We start from the raw sequence: 19,348 nt of genomic DNA on the forward strand, positions 1-19,348 counted from the left end.
CAAAATAAAGGCTGAGGGCGGTGAGTTAACTTGACCTTGACAATATCACCGTGAATAACCATTCTGAAAAGTGATATAAAGTGCTGAGGCGGTGAGAAGCGCAGAACATTGGATGTGTCTGGATAGGTTGCACCGCATCTATCAACGTAATCAGAGTGCGCAGGGTAATACGAGTGATGCAATCCATCTGCGGGCCGGGAGAAATGCTCGGGAGAGGGAATCACATTTTTTGGAAAGCTGACCACACCCAAAGCCCAAATACCTCCAGACATGCTCAATCAAGAAATCGCTTAAATAGAGCCTCCCCGATGGATTTCGTTCTATTCCCAGTCGTACCAATGGCTTGAAAATCGGCACAAATTGGAGATTGAACAGCAATCCCTTAACAATAATACCCAAAAGCCTCAAGGAAATTGGTTGGAAATTGTTACCAAACAACATGGACGACTTTGACCTTGGATGTTACATTTTGGGTAGCTTTAAAAGTGAAATTGGTTGGAAACGGTGCAATCAAATCTGCTGCGTATCCTCGAGGAACACAACTGGGATTCTTTCCAGAATGAAATTAGCTGATTTCCTTTTTACCATAAAACAATGACATAATATCTTTACATGGTGCCGATTACAAAACACAAAGAGCCAGCAGCTCTTTAGCATTGGCAGCTGCCTTGACTCTTGGCAACAAACACCATTCTAAAGAAAGGGGGGGGGGGGGGGGTCCCTAATGAAGGATTATTAGCCATAATGGCAGCTCAGCATTGGCGGTCCCTTAAAGGTCGCGAGATGTTTAAAGGCTGGGCTGGTTCTCAGGCTGTTTGGGTTAAGCGGCCAGGCGGAGACGCTGATGAAGCGGCGGCTGATGACAATTGAGAGTAAATGCTCCTCACTCGTTGGAGCTTCACCAAATTGCACTTAAAGTACTACACTGACAACACTTTCAATGTGATCACAACAAGGGGGGTCAAAAATGGCTTTCCACAATAACACCCAAGGATTTTAATGGAACAAAAATTGCAGTTGTTTAATCGCTACCACTCTGTTATAGAAGATGAATTATTCCAATGTGTTGTTTACTATAAATAGTGCATACATTTGTTTTCTAGCCACCATAGTTGGTGCACCTGCACACCTTTTGTAAGTATTCTGCTGAAAGAGCAGGAACAAAACCCATCCAACTGGGCCTTGGACACTGAATGTAAATGAGGCTTCCGAGAAAGAAGTATGTTGCCGAGCGGTGCGACATAGGGCAATCAGTAGGAGATTATGTGGGCCACTTATTTATGTTTTGCAAGGAGTCACTTTCCACGCCGTCTACGGAAGGCCACGGCGAGTGACGGGAGCGAGATAGAAAAGACGGCAACGAGAAGACCTTGGTTTAGTGGAAACGCTTTTCTGCTTCTGACACTTGAAGGTTCAAACCTGATGCATGAAAATTGGCATATTTAAGAATACAAACGTAAAAATATTTACAACCATTTTTTGTGCAATCAGTTTTTTTCAAAAGCACTCAAAAACATTTTTGATTTTATTTTATAAACAAGGATATTATATGATATTGCAGGGATGTACGGACAGATATATGCAGTAGATGGCAATTATCACTTATGACACGGTCTCCTCTTCCCTGCTTTATTGCTACTTTTTTTTACGGTTACCATGGCGATACATCTGGACGCTCTGACCTCTCCAAAGCATTTTCGACTCCGGGGTCTAGATTCTCATCTCCTTCCTCTTCAATAATTCGTTAGCGTCTCATCTTCGGCGGAGGTGGCGAGGGGTGTCGGGCGAAGGCGGCCATATTGCAATGTCGGCTCGGACGACCTGCGTGACTCCCCGATGAGTCACTATACACGAGCTGCAAAGGCTTATTCGTTGGTTCCCGGGTGCCTTTCTCTTCATTAGCACGTGTTGTGCAGGCAAGCGGGAAAACACATGGGGAGGTCACGTCCGAAAGGTTGCCGTACGTAGGAGTTGTTTTTCTTAGTAAAGAAGAAGAAACAAACAAAAAAAAAACTCTTGAATGGCAGCGATGATTTAATGATGCAGGTGCAAAAGCGTGTCAGCGCTGTCTCCCGGTAGCTGAGTATTGAATGTGCTCACGAGCGGCAGATGGGCTTTGGAAAGAGCGAGCTGGCGACATCTGGTGCTCTCTGTGCCCGGTGGACCTCATGGGCTACATGGAGCTGCCTCATTAGGAATATATACAATGCGTGGGCTTCCAGCCGCTGCCCCAAAGCCTGCACCATCTATTCCCTCATTTCCTACTGGGCCAAGACGCCACAAGGAGTCACCAGTTGTCTTAAAAAAAATATATATATCTTTTTTTTGCTTGCAAATAGGCAAGTTATCCATAATATAGAAGTGAAGGCAGTGCCCATTTGCTCTTTATTGCACCATGAAGCTACCATCAGCGATCACTCCAATGTGACGAGGTTTCGCTCCGTGATGAGCTTCAACAAGCGTTTTGTGGACAAAATCACTTTTATTTCCGCACATTTATTCCATCGGCTTCATTTACTAGATTTTCGGTCAAATGAAATGAAATAGTCCCTTGAGGCTATATGGGGATTGCATTCAGTTTGAATTACAATAAACCTGAAAGTATATTGTATTATATTTAATCAAACCATTACAAAATTCCATCATCTTCAATGACGATTAAAAATAGAAATTAATGTCATTTCCACTCTGGAAAAAACATTGACATTGAATCATATTAACAATAATTTGAAAAAAAAAAAAGAAATATGAAACTAATTTTCCAATTAAAAATATCTTGTAAAAAAAATAACATTGAAAGAAATGAACGATATTTTGACCTAATTGAAAATGATCATATGTGTAATATTCTGATAATAAAATCCTGCCATTATAAATAAATAAAATAAATAATTATTTTGTAAATGAATATGTTTCGATATATCTTTTATGCCATGTTTTGTGTGCGTGTGTGTTTAAGGGGGAAACTTCTCTATTAATAAGGAAAAGTGGTTCTGTCTTTTGCAATATTGATATTTTTTGCCTTTGAGTTGACAACTGACTGCACTAACCCGTGGAGCACACTTGCGTGGAATACGCAGTCAATAAAGCGCTCTTTTTTTCCCTTCTTTTTCTATTTGGGGAAATCAAGTACGCTCCGCAGGAGGTCGTCCAGTCAAGCACATCGTTGCGGTAAACAGGCATCTGCTTCGCCCGAGCGTGACATTCTTAAACTGCCACTTGCAAAGAGGCTTACAGCAACAGCACGACCAATTTCCTCACCTCGCAAAAAAGTTGCACTATTACAACTGCAAGGTCCTGTTATTACAAAAAAAAAAGCTCACAAGCTCTCATTTCACAAAATGATCCAAAAAGCAAACAAAAGTGGGAAAGGGATTGATCTCTGAGGAACGCCATGATTGATCAAACCTTCACTTTTCAAAAAAAATAGACGCTTTTACACGGCAGGTGGACCAAGCGTGCAGGCTTCTGTCAGGTGGTGACCGTTGTGCCAAGACTTGTTGTATGATCATATCAACTCACTCTCTCCTTTTAGTTCCCCATCATCAATTATGAAGTACGCTTTGAAATCTTTACTGTGCCTGTTTGCACACTTTTTAGATGTCAGCCGACGCTTGTTATTTCAGTATGAAGTAGAAGAACAGAAGGTTTGATGAAACCAAATGGGGACCTCGGGCTGTTTCTTTGCATTATTAATGATGTTGTGGGCTTGGCTTAAATGGCCAGGTGTGCAGGTATTCATTGGTTGTTTAAAAAAAACAACCAAAAAAAACACTTAAATTATTCAATTACTTCAAGTTGTATCCAGGGATAAAAATAACTATGTACTGTACATCCTTTCATCAGGACTCCCTGCTCAACACGACAGTAAAGGCTCTTTCATTTCATTTTTAATTGATAGTACATTCCAAAAATAAAACTTCAAACCGATAGTAACACTCTGTTTAGAATGATAATGATAGCAGCCGTGGCTAACACTGACATGTTCACAATGCTAATGCTAGCTTATTACTGCTAGCTGTACAGCCTTATTTGTGACTATTATACTATATCATATATCTAAAATATATATTAATGTGAATAGCAGGAAAAATAGTCAAAAACAGCAGAGAGCTAACGAATGAGAGCGCGTATACGTGATGTAATGCCCGAACACAGCAATCCAGTAGAAGCTGAGGATGTTGTGACATTGATGTGTTTATTTATAAAGCACAAGGTGCCTAATTGGCAAATGGGTGTTGTGATTGATCCGCCATCGAGTGGCGTCTAGACGCCCGGCCACACTGAGCGATGCCGAACAACAGCCTAGGCGACAGTGGAGGGGAAGTCGATCCCTCCAGTGCGACGCTTCTCGCATTAACTGAAAGCAATTAAGACGTATTGAGGCCAAAGGCTCAATGGAAGCTTTGTGACGAGGACGGACGGCTTCCTCTTTCAACGCAGGCAGGAACTATTCCTCCCTTGATTTGATGTGGTGGATTTCAAATTGTTTGAATTTTACCAAATTGTCATAAAAAAAAAGTAATCACAGGACCAAGGGTATGCCAATTAAAAATGTTGTATATAAATACCCAGTAAAACATACAAGAACATTAAATATTACATAAATATATACAATTTCAAAACAATAGTTGATCAAATTTAAAAATAGTCAATCAAGTTGAATAGATTAAAAATAAATACATTTTAAATGCAATAAAAAATTGCTTTAAAGAAAATAATTTCTCGTTCATAAAAAAAAATTACTAATGGTAAATGCAAAAATAAAAATAGTTGAATCGTAACCTAAAAATCATTCAATAACAAATAAAGCCACAAAAGTTAACAAGTGACCTTTCCACAATGTCGCCGTTTTTTCTTTGTCAGCAAAACTAGTCTTCAGTAGATTGGAACGGCGCGCATAGATCCTGCCGCTTTTCATGACCGTATTTTAGCTAACGTATGGAAAGACGACTGGGCCGAAGCGGTGAGGACTCGCCTCCTGGCCTCGGGTTTGAAATTCAATTAGTTCAGACCCTGGGAGCAGAGCACCAATGGTGAGGTGTGCACTTTAATGCATCTGAAATATGATTTTAGGCCTGGCTGGGTTCCTCGGAGACGGGTCACTGTTACCTCTAACCGCATTAGATGAGGTAATCAGCGCAGAATGTGTAGCTGAGTGCATTCTAAAAAAGGAGTCTCATTCGCAAGATATCACTTCCCGTGCTTCTTTGCCGCAAAACAAAAGCATTGAGGAGGGGTCGCGCTGAGGACATTTCTTTAATCAAGAGAAGAAATGTCAAAGACAGACCTGGATTGATTCATAGCGCTGTCCGATCGACGTCGATGGGGTGCAAAGTCAAATCTGCTTTTAGGGAGGCTTCACATTTTTCAAGGGTTAGAAGCTCCCGACTGGAATTTTGAAAGGCTATTGGATCCAAGATGCTGAAATTGCCTGGCTGCAAAAGGGTCAACAAAGGGGATCTTTTTGGTGTGATGATAACTTTTGTTGATTGGGAGGAGATGCTCTTTGGAGGATTTTTTTTTTTCCATTCTAGCGTTTAAGGGAACAATTCAAAAATATTTTCTTCTTCACTTTTTTTTAAAATTATTACTCTTTATTCTTTTTGGGATGCAAAACACTTCTTTGTTAATTATGTCATGAAACTGAGAATATTAATAAGAACAAAAATGAAAGTGTTTTCTGATATGCGCTTTTTTTTTTTTTTTGCTTGAAATTCATCGCTCTCATCCGCTGATGATTTGATGTTACCCCTTTTATGTCTTTGTTTTATATCTTTTTTTTTTACGGCGAGGACCACAATGGAAACAAACCCTCGGGGTTTAAAGTGTTTTATCTTCTGTGATGCTTGACTGGATGACGGGGGACGTTTTCAAATGCTCTCATCTGTGCTATCAGCAAATATTTATTCAAACAAACTATCACTCAGTGGTGCTACTTGAAGTTTTAGATGTTGAAAGTTTGAGAATCACAGCGCCAAACTTAGCCCCGCGTTAATATATTGCTAAAAGGCCGAGAAAGTCGAATGTCGTCCCCCACCCTGGCAAATCAGAAGACACCTGTTATTAATTCTCCCGCGTTTAATCAGAGACGCGGGTGGTAGCGAAGAGCAGAGAGTATGACGAATGCGTTGCCATGTGAGATAAATGGCTTGAAATTCATTCTCGACTACAGGAATTTGTGCTCACATCCTCGTATTGTTCTCATCAGCGTAGAATTCGATACCTTGTGTTCCGCGCTGAGACATATTGCCGTGGTGAGGAAGTCTGGAATGAAATTATTACATGTATCTTATTATGCAGAGGTGCAGGGACTTTTTAGGATATTTAAAGCCACCCTTTTGCATATAAATTGGCTTCTTTATAATCGTCATTTTTTTTCCCACCGAAATGCCACTGTCTCCCATAGGAATGCAATAAGAGGTGCTAAGGGTTTTTTTTTTTTTTTACACACATTTTTACAGTGCTGCACTGCGACATTTCCTCATAGAGTTGTGATTGTTTTATTTGGGTTGTATTAATGTTAGATTCAATAAAAAAAAAAGCCAAACTCCTCTTCTTTATATTTTGAAAAAGTGAAGCCTAGAGACGACTCATAGAATTAAATTTTTAAAATGGAAATTTTAACATGAATTTTGATTTGTTGCAATATTTATAAAAATTATATTTTTCTTAATTTTTGTCCCAATAGTAGTTTCCGGTGTATAATTTTCTTTCTTGTATAAAAGAAATATCAATATAATTTATCAATTTTATTCGTGCAATTACAAAAATAGTAGTTAGTAATTGATTAGTTTAGCATTTATTCACATTATTCATTCAAGACATATTAACCAGTTAATATTTAATGTTGCATACTACTGATATTCTTTCATTAGATTACTATGCACTCTTTAATATCTTGGCTAGAACCAATCACACGTTTCTACTACTTCATATCGAGGCCATTTGGACAACTTCCCCGAATGGTCCTCAAAAGATGAATCCTCTCCTAGAAAGAAAAGCTTGACTTTGCTCTGACTTGACTGTTGGCAGAGGACGTTCTTCCCGTCAATTCCACCAATTCCATCAAATTGCACGCGTGCCAGTACGAGTTGATCACCGTAGGAGGAGAAGGCTGCAGCGGAGCAACGATCAATGCCGCCGGGCCGTAAACAAATAATTAGTGCACAGAGGAGCGCTGTAGGGAGCGTCAATGGCCATTGGCTCACATCAGCAATGGAAAACAGAAGCAGTGGGCTGTCGTCAACATGTCGTGTGGGATGATCACATGTGCGAGCAAGCTAATGACATCCAAGGCAAAGAAAAACAAAGACAAAAAAACCGAAAGACAAACAGACATGCAAGTCAAAAGTTTTACTGATTAAGTGGCGGCTCGCATGGCGACGAGGATGGAATAACCAAACGGCACATGTCGGGGAAGTGGGTTAGGATGATGCGACTCGGCTCGCTTTCACACTTGACAATAGTGAACTAAATTACTTTTCAGACTGCTTTGTGTGGCATAAATAACATTTTCTAATCTCATTTGTTGTTGGTGTTAGATGAAAATTACAGCAGCTCTTTGGCAGCTGTTGAAAATCATTCACTTTGAGGTATCCTTTGAATTTATTCGCGTGCACAAATGAATCCCCATTTAGAGGTCTCAATGTCTGGAAATTAATTTTTTTTTTGCAAATTCACATATCCTGGGTTTATTGCTTGACAAAAATTGGGTGGACATACTAAAACACTCCAAACGGGGAAGGTTTTCCATTTTTTTCCTCCAAATTTTACCATAGCAGAACAAATTCTAGATTAAATGTATTTTTGACTTTTATAACATTTATAACAAAGACAAAATACAAGAAAAAAATATTTTATGGAACGTTAAATAAACACTTAACATAAAACTATCTGAATAAAAATGTACGTAAAAGATGAATAAAATGTATTTGTATCGAAATAAAAAAATTCAAAACAAACAAAGGTCTTAAAGATCAAAAGTAATTATATCGGGAAAGGAATCATTTGTCCATCACTCGCGGTACCACGAGTGGAACTCATACCACACTTTCAACCCTCCTTCAAAACAAAATGGCCGACTTCCTGTTCAATTTCCACTATACTCCTTAAACCTTTTCATGTTCAAACTGGTGCCAGGGGCAAAGAAATGAAATATAATTCAATCTATCCATCTTCCTAAACTAACTAAGAACCAAATTAACGTCACACCAGCAGCAACTCCTCACCAAGACGCTCATTACACCTCAACCGCATGCTAGCCAAATGAAAACAACAACAAGAATCCCCACAAAATGTCCTCCAAATAGTCGAGCGCATCCCGGGGGGAAAGGCAACAATAGCCTTGATGTCGACAAACAGATGAAAGTAAAGCGAGCTCCCTCGTCAAATGTTCTTCCCTGCGCACGGGGACGCGTTTTTGCATATCTCGCTCGCATTTTCTCAGCGAAACAAACTCGCCGAACTCATCCGCAACCTGTTTTACCATTTTCCTTTGTTTTTCTTTTTATTTATCCCCCAAATCAGCATCTCATTGTCATTTCAAAGGCCCACGCAGGCAACAGAATGAAAGAATGATATGTAACAGTAGCGGCGGCTGAAACGCAGCACGGTGGCCTACATCGCCGCGTTGGTGTCGGAACATTTCGAGCCGTGTGATTGCGTTAATGCTTAACCAAGGGAGGATGCTGTTGTTGTTGCGAGAGAGAGAAAATACGCTTACCTGTCGGGAGGCATCAAGATATGATGGAGTGGCCGTGCAAGCAATACAAAAAGCAAGAGAGAGAGGAAATAGTTAAGCATAAACATCATTCACATACCTTGACTATTTATTCGTGTATAAAAAAGCATCGCCTAAAGGACGGGTTGGTAGATGTCATTCCAAAGTCCAAATAAAAAAATTGCAGATATCAAAGAAGTGATTTTTTGCAACAAAAACCAATCAGAGCAGAAGTTAAGCATCGTGTGGCATACATTTGATTCAAAACAAAATTCGACACTTGAATGAGGTGTTGTGCATATCAAGTGAACTCAAAATTTCAATTTTCAATTTTAAGCTGAGCAACCCAACAAAATATTCGATATGAAGTCATTCATAATAATTGTCCCCTCTATGCTTTTCATGTGACATCTGGAGATAGATCTGTCCTAAATAATAAATGTACGGGAAAAAAATGCTGCTAAATTTAATGATGAGCTTTAATTAGATTTTGACTTATTCATCAGCATGAAAGTGAATGTGAACTCTCAGACGCTGTGTGTGTGTGTGTGTCTGAGTGACGTGAACATCTTGAGGACGAGAACTTAACCTTGCTCTCTGTCAAAAGCAGAACCCCAAGGGCCGCCATCATCTCTAGACGAACCCAGCAGACACTTTCCTTCTCCAAAAAGTACGTTTTACAGCTAATGAATGCAACCTCCCGTCCCTGTGTCAGTCAATGGGGGGCCCGCCCTTAATCCCCCGGCCCCCTTCTGAGCAGCCCGCAACTCCCTCGTGCATCTTTGGAGGGTGGTGAGGCGATAGTCGCCTCGCCTCACCTCACCTTGCCTGAGGCGAGACGGGGGCCGAATCAATGCGGGAAGTCTGAGGGCGTGTTGGGAGCGTCTGGGCCGAGGTGAGGGAGAAAACAAACAGTTGAAAAGTCAACTTTCATTTTGTCAGTTTGCTCACAGAAGAAGAAGACAAAGAGATAAATGTAGGCCATTGTTTTGGCTTTCATCTGCCTGTCCTACTTTGTCTCTGCTCTCTTTGTATTGTCGACGTGCTCCGTTCTGCCGTCGTTTCAATTAATTATACGGCGAGCGCTAAATAAAACATCAGGGGAATTATATTTGATTGAATTAAGCGTTAACTTGGCTAATTCATCTACGATGAACATGGTCCACGCTTGAAATGATGGACTGGGCGGGCGGATTCATAACAGGTCGTTTGAATTGTGTCGTCCTATTGATTTCTATTATGTATTGTAAATAACTGGGAAAATGAGCCATGGGGCGGATGCTTCGAGTACACTTTTTTTTAACGCGTAGCAAAATTCCAAGCTAAAATTTGCTGTTGAAAAAAATTTGCATTTTAGCAACTTGCTTGTCAATATTTTTTTCATTTTCCAACTATTTCTATTGTGCAAAGAGGCAGCTCGCATGAATAACTGGTGAGAGTAGCGATCGTATTATGCAAGAAATATTGCCGCAATTATACAATAACATGTTTTCCAGAAATCACTTGATAATTACAAATGCTTCACAGCTCATCAGACTATCCAGCTGGTCCTAATAAAACGAGGCTCTCGTCTCATACATCACGCCGGGCACCATCTACCCAATCCGCCCCCCCCCCCCCCCTTCCCATTCCACTTGTCCTTAATAGAAAACAATTCTATTCCATCCAACTCCAAATATGTGACGCACAAAAACAATATGTCGAGTGTGGTGGCCTGCCGGCTGAGGGAGACTCAATTGGTATCGGCGATGATTGACGAAAACAAAACGATTGGTCTCACCCCAATTACTTTGCGATTGATAAAAAATACATATAAAATTAAACAAACATTGAAATAAACATAGCGAAATATAGTTCCTTCAAAAAGGGTTAGACGAGATCATTTGACCTCAATCAAAAGACCGCCGCAGCTGCCAGTTACGCTAAATTATCGCTTTACGTGCTAATTAAACCCAGCACGCATCCATCCACTATAATTAACTTCAATTAAGCGACGTTTACATTACATATTTAATTTTTTCACACGTCGTAATGGATTTCCGTGTTTACACAAGGAGATCAAAGCGACCCCAAAAAATACTATTTACACAGGCTTATTACTATTTGCGGCCTTGGATGGTGTCGCATTGGAAAAGGCACAAGCGATCATAAGGGTGTGTGTGTGTACATGACATTATTATTAAGTTATGCCACGCAGCAAGTGTCCTCCTGCAGTGAGATTATTTGCATAATAGCCCGGTCGCAATGTATTCATAACGGAAGGATGTGACTGCTGTTGATCTACAACACGATAAATGCATTAAGGCTCATGTTCTTTGTGACGCGCAGCTCCTCTGATAACATTACTCCACTGCAATATATTCATTATGCATACACATTTTTTTTGTCATACCCTACATGACTCATCACTTAACATAAAAAAATATTTTTTGCAGGTTTTGTGTTCTTTCTGAAACTCAAAATGCCACGTAAACCTCTTCTAGATAGGAAAGTAGTACTTACTATACTATGGAGATTTTTTTTTTTTTAATGAGCATTAGTATTCATTTTATTAATACATATAAGATGAATTGGATTTTTTTTTATAGCAGAAAAGTGAGTTCAAATTACAAAAATAGGCAATTCTAAACATCTGGTGGGGGGAGTCAAGGTTTTTCGCTCATGCTATTACGTCAAAGGCAAAGTTTTATATGCACTGATTAGCATGGGTTAAAAACATTAGCTTCAAACAGCAGCTACTGGATTTTTTTTTTTTTTTGGACTTCACACATATTTGGCGACATGTCTGCTGCATGTGCCATCTGTACAGCTCCGCTACCCTAATTGAAGAGTCATCCAGCATTCTGTTGAGAATCAGTAGACCCTTGCCTAGCAACGCCTTAGCTATACAAGCTAGGAATCGGACTTGTCGTTTATTTCTATAGCGCTTTTTTCCTGACTTAGAAGTAGTTGGAGAATCTAACACTTGGGTATCGAGTGGTAAGAAAACAAAAAAGAATTGAGACACACATGACTGTTGAGTGCTTTCTCATGTATCCGCGATAACATGACTCATATCTGGTTTAGCTGCTTGGAGGTGTAGAAAAAAAAAAAAAAGACCTGATACAAAGTTACCCTCCAACCTACTGTAAATAATTGAACTCTGCACGTCCACACGTGGGCGTCTGGACTTTTAATAGGTAAAAGCGAGGCAGGCGTTTTGGGAATTAGGCCCGGGCCGTCAAAGAGCATGTTAGTCATCTAAAAAAAATGAGCGACTTGACAGAGTTGAATGTCATGCACCCTGAGAAGAATGTTGAAATAGGAATGTATTCAGTGACTTTCTTAAATATTCCAATTTGATATACGCCTTAGAAAAGTTTCGAAATCCATCTACTTTACTTCCATATCATTGCTGGAGCTTTGCACTCCAGTAGGCAAACATCATCAGGCGTTACATTAGCGGGGTGTCATATCTCGCCAAGAGACGGAACACCATCCGGTCAGGATCAATTGCACTTGGTTAGAAAAGAGAAAAAAACCCATAATAAACATAATTACGCCTTTTGCTACCTCTCGAATTAGCGAGCGCACACCCGAGCAGAACGTCCTCCCAATTAGCACAACCCCACAGTCAGCTGCTTTCAATCTCTTTTAATAGGAAGAACCGGAACATCCTCTTGCTTTTGCTGTGCATCACTGAACACCGACCATTCAACACTTCCGTCTCTGGCTCGCACTCATTAAAATAGAAATTGCTTTCTGATTGCCACCTGCAATCGGACCGTCAGATAATGGCGGGGTCTGAGAAGGGAGGAGGATTTGTTAGCTATGAGCACACTGAAGGATCATCTTAAATAATGCATACATGTTAACAGGGGAGGTAACAGTGCATGTATATATATATATATATATATATATATATATATATATATATATATATATATATATATATATATATATATATATATATATATATATGCATGCCAGCAGCTTGATGATAGATTACTGAGCAATAAAACTAATCGACGTCTAGCTTGTCTCGATATATTGAAATATTTGTAACAGCGCGGCACCAAGACAGTATATCATTAGTTTGCCACAGTGTCACTTTGCATTGGACTTGACAAATGTTTCAAAATTCATATTAGCCACAACAGGCAAGACCGATCCGGTTATCCGGTGGTGATTCACTGCTCTTAAGACTGTTTGTCAATGCTACGCTTTGTCACACACACACACACACACACACACATGCAAAGATGACTGCTTCGTGGAAGCATACACACACTGCTGCAGTCCTCCCCACCCTTCTTTCCCACCTCCCACTCAGCCATGGTGGATTTTGTTATATTAAAGACTGATTGATTTCAATATCCCACCAGGCTGAGTGCTTGACATTTATATGGAATCAAACAGAAGCAGGGCTTCCAATTAATTCGCGTATGAGCTCGACTTCATAACGTAGACGTTCACATCATCAAAGTGAAAAGCCTCGGATCAGTCAAAGGGAACAATAAAATCCACAAATAGCCTCAAATAATACTGATCGTACATTATGTTCCTGAATTTAACGTATAGAAGACGAGTTATAACATTTTAAATAATCTCAGGTGATGTTTTTAATCAAATTGTAACGTCCAATCAGCAGTCACTAAAAAGCCAGCCAATAACGGTTGAATTCAAACGCCGCAAAATTGTTATCAGTGACACCTTGACACTTCCGGAACTCGTCCGACACTAATGATTTGAATTTTTCTTGAGCTAATCAAGCCTTCTCATGCTAGAGCTTAGCTTGTTTATCTCACACCATGTCCTGACATAGCAACAGCCGGTGAAGAACATGGGAAAAGCCAGAATTGGACCCGCCGACAGTTTTCATTGCGACTCAGCAATGGCATGACGGTCAAGATGGCTCCATTGACGTGCCCAATTAACTCTTTGTTGACGACAGCTATATAGCGGAGAGGGTGCTAGAAGAGAAGCAGTGTAAAAATAACTAGGACAAGCAGCTGGTCCACCATCTGTTTTCACTTGGGAAGCTTTCAGGCACTATGCGCATACAATGAGGGAAGCCATGAAATGACCACAACATTCAGCTACTGTTTGGATTATGTAGCGACATATCAAAGTAGAGTCACTTCAATGGGTTCTATACATCTTTTAACTCTCTGGAGTGGCCACCCATGAAGTGTGAAATTACTCAACTGAAGTAGATTATTGTTTTTTTTTTTTTGGTCAACTTCTTATTTCCTGAAATGTGCACGTGAGCGATCCGCACAGAATTTTAGTTGTGATGTCATAATAAGGCAAATTTGCATAATTCGCTCTCCAAACTGTGTTTCTACATGGCAGCAAGTTTGAGCCAGCAAGAGAATATTTCAAATGTTTCATATGGAGGATATTTCAAATCCAAAACAAACCGGATCAGAAATGATTATGTTCAAAAAGATTGTCTTTTGGGGGTATATGCAGAGAATCAGAAAATGATGAGCAAGGAGGTAACTCATTTCACGCAAGGCGGTGCCACAAAAGTCAACTTGAAATGGTCAGCCCCCCTCACGCCACCTATAAAGCAGCTGAGCTTGAGATTCAAAGTGAAGAAAATCTTTTCAGGATTGTTTTTTGATGCAGGTTTGACTGCGGGTGTGCATAACTACCTCCAAACCATTTGCAAGCTTGTATAGGTAAGTTGATTAAGTGCTGCCGCTGAATTTCAAATTGAATTTGTGTCCCATAATTGAATCTGGTAATAAACTGTGCTAGTAAATGGTACGGCGTTGTTCCGTGAGCCGTGTTGGTTATTAAATCTTAATTCAATGTGATCCTATTAGCTACAAAAATAGAAGTAATTCATTCGAGGTAGCCTTCTGCTGCATGAGGCCCTCTAACCATTGTCAGTGGTGTGTCAAGACAAAGTACAAAAAAAATAAAACAATTAAGTCAAATAATTTGAGAATTGAGAACTAAAATGCAGCAAATGAATGCCATTGTAATAAAAATAAGACGTCATCTGAGCAAATCCGTCCTCTCTTTTGGTTAGCGGATGGATTCAATATGGCCTCATTTAATTTTAAAACCTCACGGAAACTGCAACTTACTCATTCACCTAACTTGGATTTTGGCAATAGTCAACTAAAGACCTAACAACCTTTGCAAATCAATAGCTAGCGAGATAACTTAGTTGACTCATTTTGTTTTCCAAAAGGACGAGCGTGCGGCTCATGTAATGATCTATACACCAAACAGCTAACTAACTACCTAGTTGCCGAACTATAACTAAACAGGGAATTAACATTTCAACAATTTTATGACAGAGTCATCTGATTAGTCTCAGGCGGCGTATAGAAAAAAGAATGTCTCGAGGTAAATGGGTCCCAAAAGCAAAGCAAGTTCAGGGATGCTTTAGGCAAGTTTGCAGTTACATCAAATTAGTAATGGCGTCCCATAAAGGGCAGCGCCAACAACATGCCACTGAAGAAGAAGTGACCTCGACAAAAACACGACATTTCACAGCCATGCTGGGAAATTTATGGTCTTGACTTGTTTTTTTTCTCTCCGCACTGTTGCTGCTCCTCTGTGTTTTTTTTTTTTTCATTTTATTTTGAGAGGTTGGTCGTAGACGGCATAAGCGGGGCCTCTGGCCGGGCCTCATAAACCTCCCCTGCAGTGAAGATGCGGCTTTTGACAGAAAGGCCCAATCAACATCGCAATGGGTCAGTGGAGATGTTGCAGCGATGTGAGTTATTGCTGGCTTCCGAGTGTTATTTTAATGGGACTCCAAGCTGCGAAGATAAAAATGTTTGTCGGCTTTGCAAACTCCTCATGTGTATTCGTCGAGGCGTAGGTGCGGTCTCTAAATGGACAAGTACTTTTTTTTTTTTTAACCTCGTTTACTATTGACTGAAAAACAAGTTGAACGACCAGTCGGATCCAAACTTGGAAGAGTTAACTTGTTGATGTGACAAATATGGACATTGTGGGAATTGTTTGGACAGGGCGGAATAACTTAAGCCTGAATTGTCTCGTCGCCGGAGCTGCACGACATCAGACGTGGTCACGACACGGCTCCTTTTCGCTTCCTTCCTAGGGCGTCGGTTCTTTCCTATTAGCGTCTCATCTGGCCTCGAATATTCTCACTTTACATTCGTGTGCCGAGCGGCTTTTCTGCTTGAACGGCAGAATAATCTAATCAGTCGCCTTGCGTTGTGAACACGTGACCTCTAACTACTCTCAACACGCTTCTTAATATCGTCTAATAATAATAATTGTATGGCTTTCTTCGGAAATGCTCATTCGTGCTCTGTTTGTCGGACGGGATTTTCGGTGCCGTGTGACATTCGTGGACACGTGATTATGTCTTGTTATTAAAAACAGTTGTACAATTCAAACAAACCCCAAGGAACAAATATTAGGAACTCAATCATTCAGCTCGCTACAAATGAAAATCCGCCTTTAACATGGAGGTACGTTTTACGACTGCTGTTAATGTTCGTGGAGGGTAGAGAGTAAAATAGCTAATTAGAAAAACACGACAGGGCCTGATGGCGTTACAGCCCCCATGGATTTCTCAATGTAATTCTTGTTTACAAAGTTCCTCCACCGTGACTCCTGTCGTGCAGCGGTGTATTTAATCTGCTCTCGTGGCGCGTGAAGCCCCACCCATTACATATTCCGGGTCCCGCTGTGTCGAGACGTACACGAAAATTGTTGCTTGGCCTCCTTGTGTGCCGTGGATGAAAATAACATGAGAAATGGATGTATGGAGGGGGGGGGGAAGCGTGTAAAGCCATGTTTGAATATCACAGTTGAGGTTTTGGGTTGAAAATGTGTTTCATTGTTGTCAAGGTTCGCTATTTATTTAGAGAATTCCATCCAAACCAACGATTCAGTATCACAGTTGGGTTTCAGATTTTGGATTTCAAGTTAACGCATTGAATTGGGAATGAGGTTGGGCAAAGTCTCATGAAATTCTGATTGTGTTGTGGCAAAACAACCATCTAAAAAGTTAAGTCAAGCAAAACACAGATGCAAGTTAACCATTCGATAGCCCCCCCCCCCCCCCCCTGGTTTCAACGTCGGCATGCTAACAGCCAGTGGCAGTATTCCTTTAATTAATGACAAGATTTTCTTGTATGAGTAGGTGGGGGAACACGGCCTTGTCTCCTTATCCATGACGAGAGAGGCGTGCATAATCGGAATGCACGAGATTGTTCTGGCGGCCATGTCGGCGAATGGCTGCTATTTCACACACTGTCACGTAGACAGAATTATTACTGAGCACTATTGGCTAATTTCAAAAATGTATTTCAATAATAATAATACCAATACATAAAAAGATAAAAATATATCATTAATATTTAGTAATAATATTGGAACAAAGGCCACAATTGGAAGAGATATTTTTGACACCTGTGTTGAGGGCTTCTGCTTTGTGGACGAGGGTATGAGGGGTCACAATTCTCGTATCACCGAACAGCGTACCGTTGGTATTAAAATACATTTAAGGGTCGTGTCAGTATCTCTCCAACCATAGAAGGATAATTAAATCATCTTCCGCGAGCGTGTGCCACATTATTGTAAATGAAACATTCCGCCATATTGATGTGAGATAACAGACGCACGTATGTAGGAATATTAATTTCCTCATCTATTATTCATGCGCCAACGTTGACATATGTCGAGAATATGTTGATATTAAGGCCAGTGCAGGTAACGCACAACAGGATATGAATGAGCTACGGGCAGGCTGACTCATCCGTCATATCACTTACAATAAATCGGTGCAGTGAGGCCAATAAAGATGAAATAATAAATAACTTGTTTTGTTCTGTTATCTGATACAAACAAAAGTCAACATTTTTCTCGTTGGAATGTACTGCAGAGTTGTTCAAAGTAGTTTTCGAAAGTCATCGGAATGTACCGCTAAGTCATTTGAATGTATTAAAAGCAACATAATGGTATTTAAAAAAAAAAAGGTGTTTAGAAAGAGAAATCTGGCCAGATAGATCAGTGTGACTCTTCAAAGTGCTGGTCATAAAAAGACAGTTTCCTCTTTGAACGTTAAGAGACGGCGATCATAAAAAGGGCCCGACGGTCCCAAAGCAATAACGAGGAAGGTTTTACTGGACACGGGCTTCAAGCGGCATAGCTGCATCAAAAGTCATTTCTTAATACAACGCTGCGCATTGACATTTGCCCAAATATTTATAGACTACAGAAGGCGCCGTCCTTCAATCAAAGTCTGCTGGCACGAAGGCCTCAAAAACCGCTGATCCGGGCGAGTACCTCTTATTATACATAACTGGTCGATTTTCTCAATCAAAAGCTACAGCTAACATTAGCTTCGAGATCTATTTTCTTGCTAACTAAATAGGGCTGTATTTAAAAAAATAAAAGTAAGTAAATTACAAAATTTAGAATACATGGGATTCAAATCAATGTTCATTCCAAAGGTTTCTCACAAAATCCAATTACATGATTATCAAAGTCCATTTGGCGGATAAGCTGCGATATAATCGGAGCGCGGCAACATTCCCGCAAGCTCGTCATTATTCCATTGCATGGCGGACGTATTAATGAATCATTTACATTGTTTCGGTGCCACCTGGGTCACCCTCGCCGCGCTTCTCGAAGCTCCGCTCATTAAAATGCTAATGTAAACCACTGACCCGCCCCGTTGCTGAAGAAGACCCTCCGGCTCAATTCTACGTGGCCCCCCTGAAGACCTTTAGTAGGGGGGGCACGCTGCCCGAGTCTTTCCCACAGTCCAGGAAGGACTTCATAGCTATTCATGTATTCTGTGGTACACACCGGTGGCACTGCGGGGCTCATTAAGCAACCTAATTTTTTTTTTCTTTGGAATAGCAATTTTTCCGTGCTTTGCCTACTTTACGCAATACTGGCGAATGGCTCGGTGTCGGAAAAACTGTCCGTCACGTAACATTAACTTGGGTGCTTGAAGAGGCTACTCCAGCCTCGTTCGTGCTAAATGGGTTGATTTTTGCTGCTTTGCCAGATGCAGGAAGGAAAAAAAAAAATATCCCAACATGGATAAGACTCAGTACGCTGCACAAGTAAATGTCAGGATCTATCATAATCATCATCTACACGCTTGAAACATCAGAACAAAGGTAAACATGGCTGAGGTTTATTTTTCCCTTCTACATGTGCTTATTTTCTCATTCCTGATGGGGAAAAAAAATGTAAAGACAATTTTGAAGGTAACAGTCAAAATACATAAGGGACACAAAACCATCTGTGAATATAAATTGCGTCGAATAAAATGGCTGACTTTGGACTTTCTCCGCCTTTTGCTGACTGCTAATGTTGAATGGCTGTTTAGATCTTCGTTAAAGAGATAACAGGTCAAATTCAGGTCATATTTTAGGTTCGGCCGGACTTTCCACCCGAAAGCAAAACACCCCTAACTTTTTACAAGTAGCGTAAATCAGCACATCACATAATTTGTCTGATGGATACATAAGTGCATGGCGATAATGGAGTGGTGGGACTCGCCAAGCAACGCCAGTAAACAGGCCAAATAAGAGCACACATGAACGGGCGAGTGCGCAGCAAACCAAGCCTGACGGCATCACAAGCCGGAGGAGGGCCCGCGCTGACTGGTGTGGACATAATAACGACTTC

The sequence above is a fragment of the Syngnathus leptorhynchus genome, chromosome 3 (assembly GCF_054491065.1).
Source record: "Syngnathus leptorhynchus isolate UIUO chromosome 3, UIUO_Slep, whole genome shotgun sequence".
NCBI lineage: Eukaryota > Metazoa > Chordata > Actinopteri > Syngnathiformes > Syngnathidae > Syngnathus > Syngnathus leptorhynchus.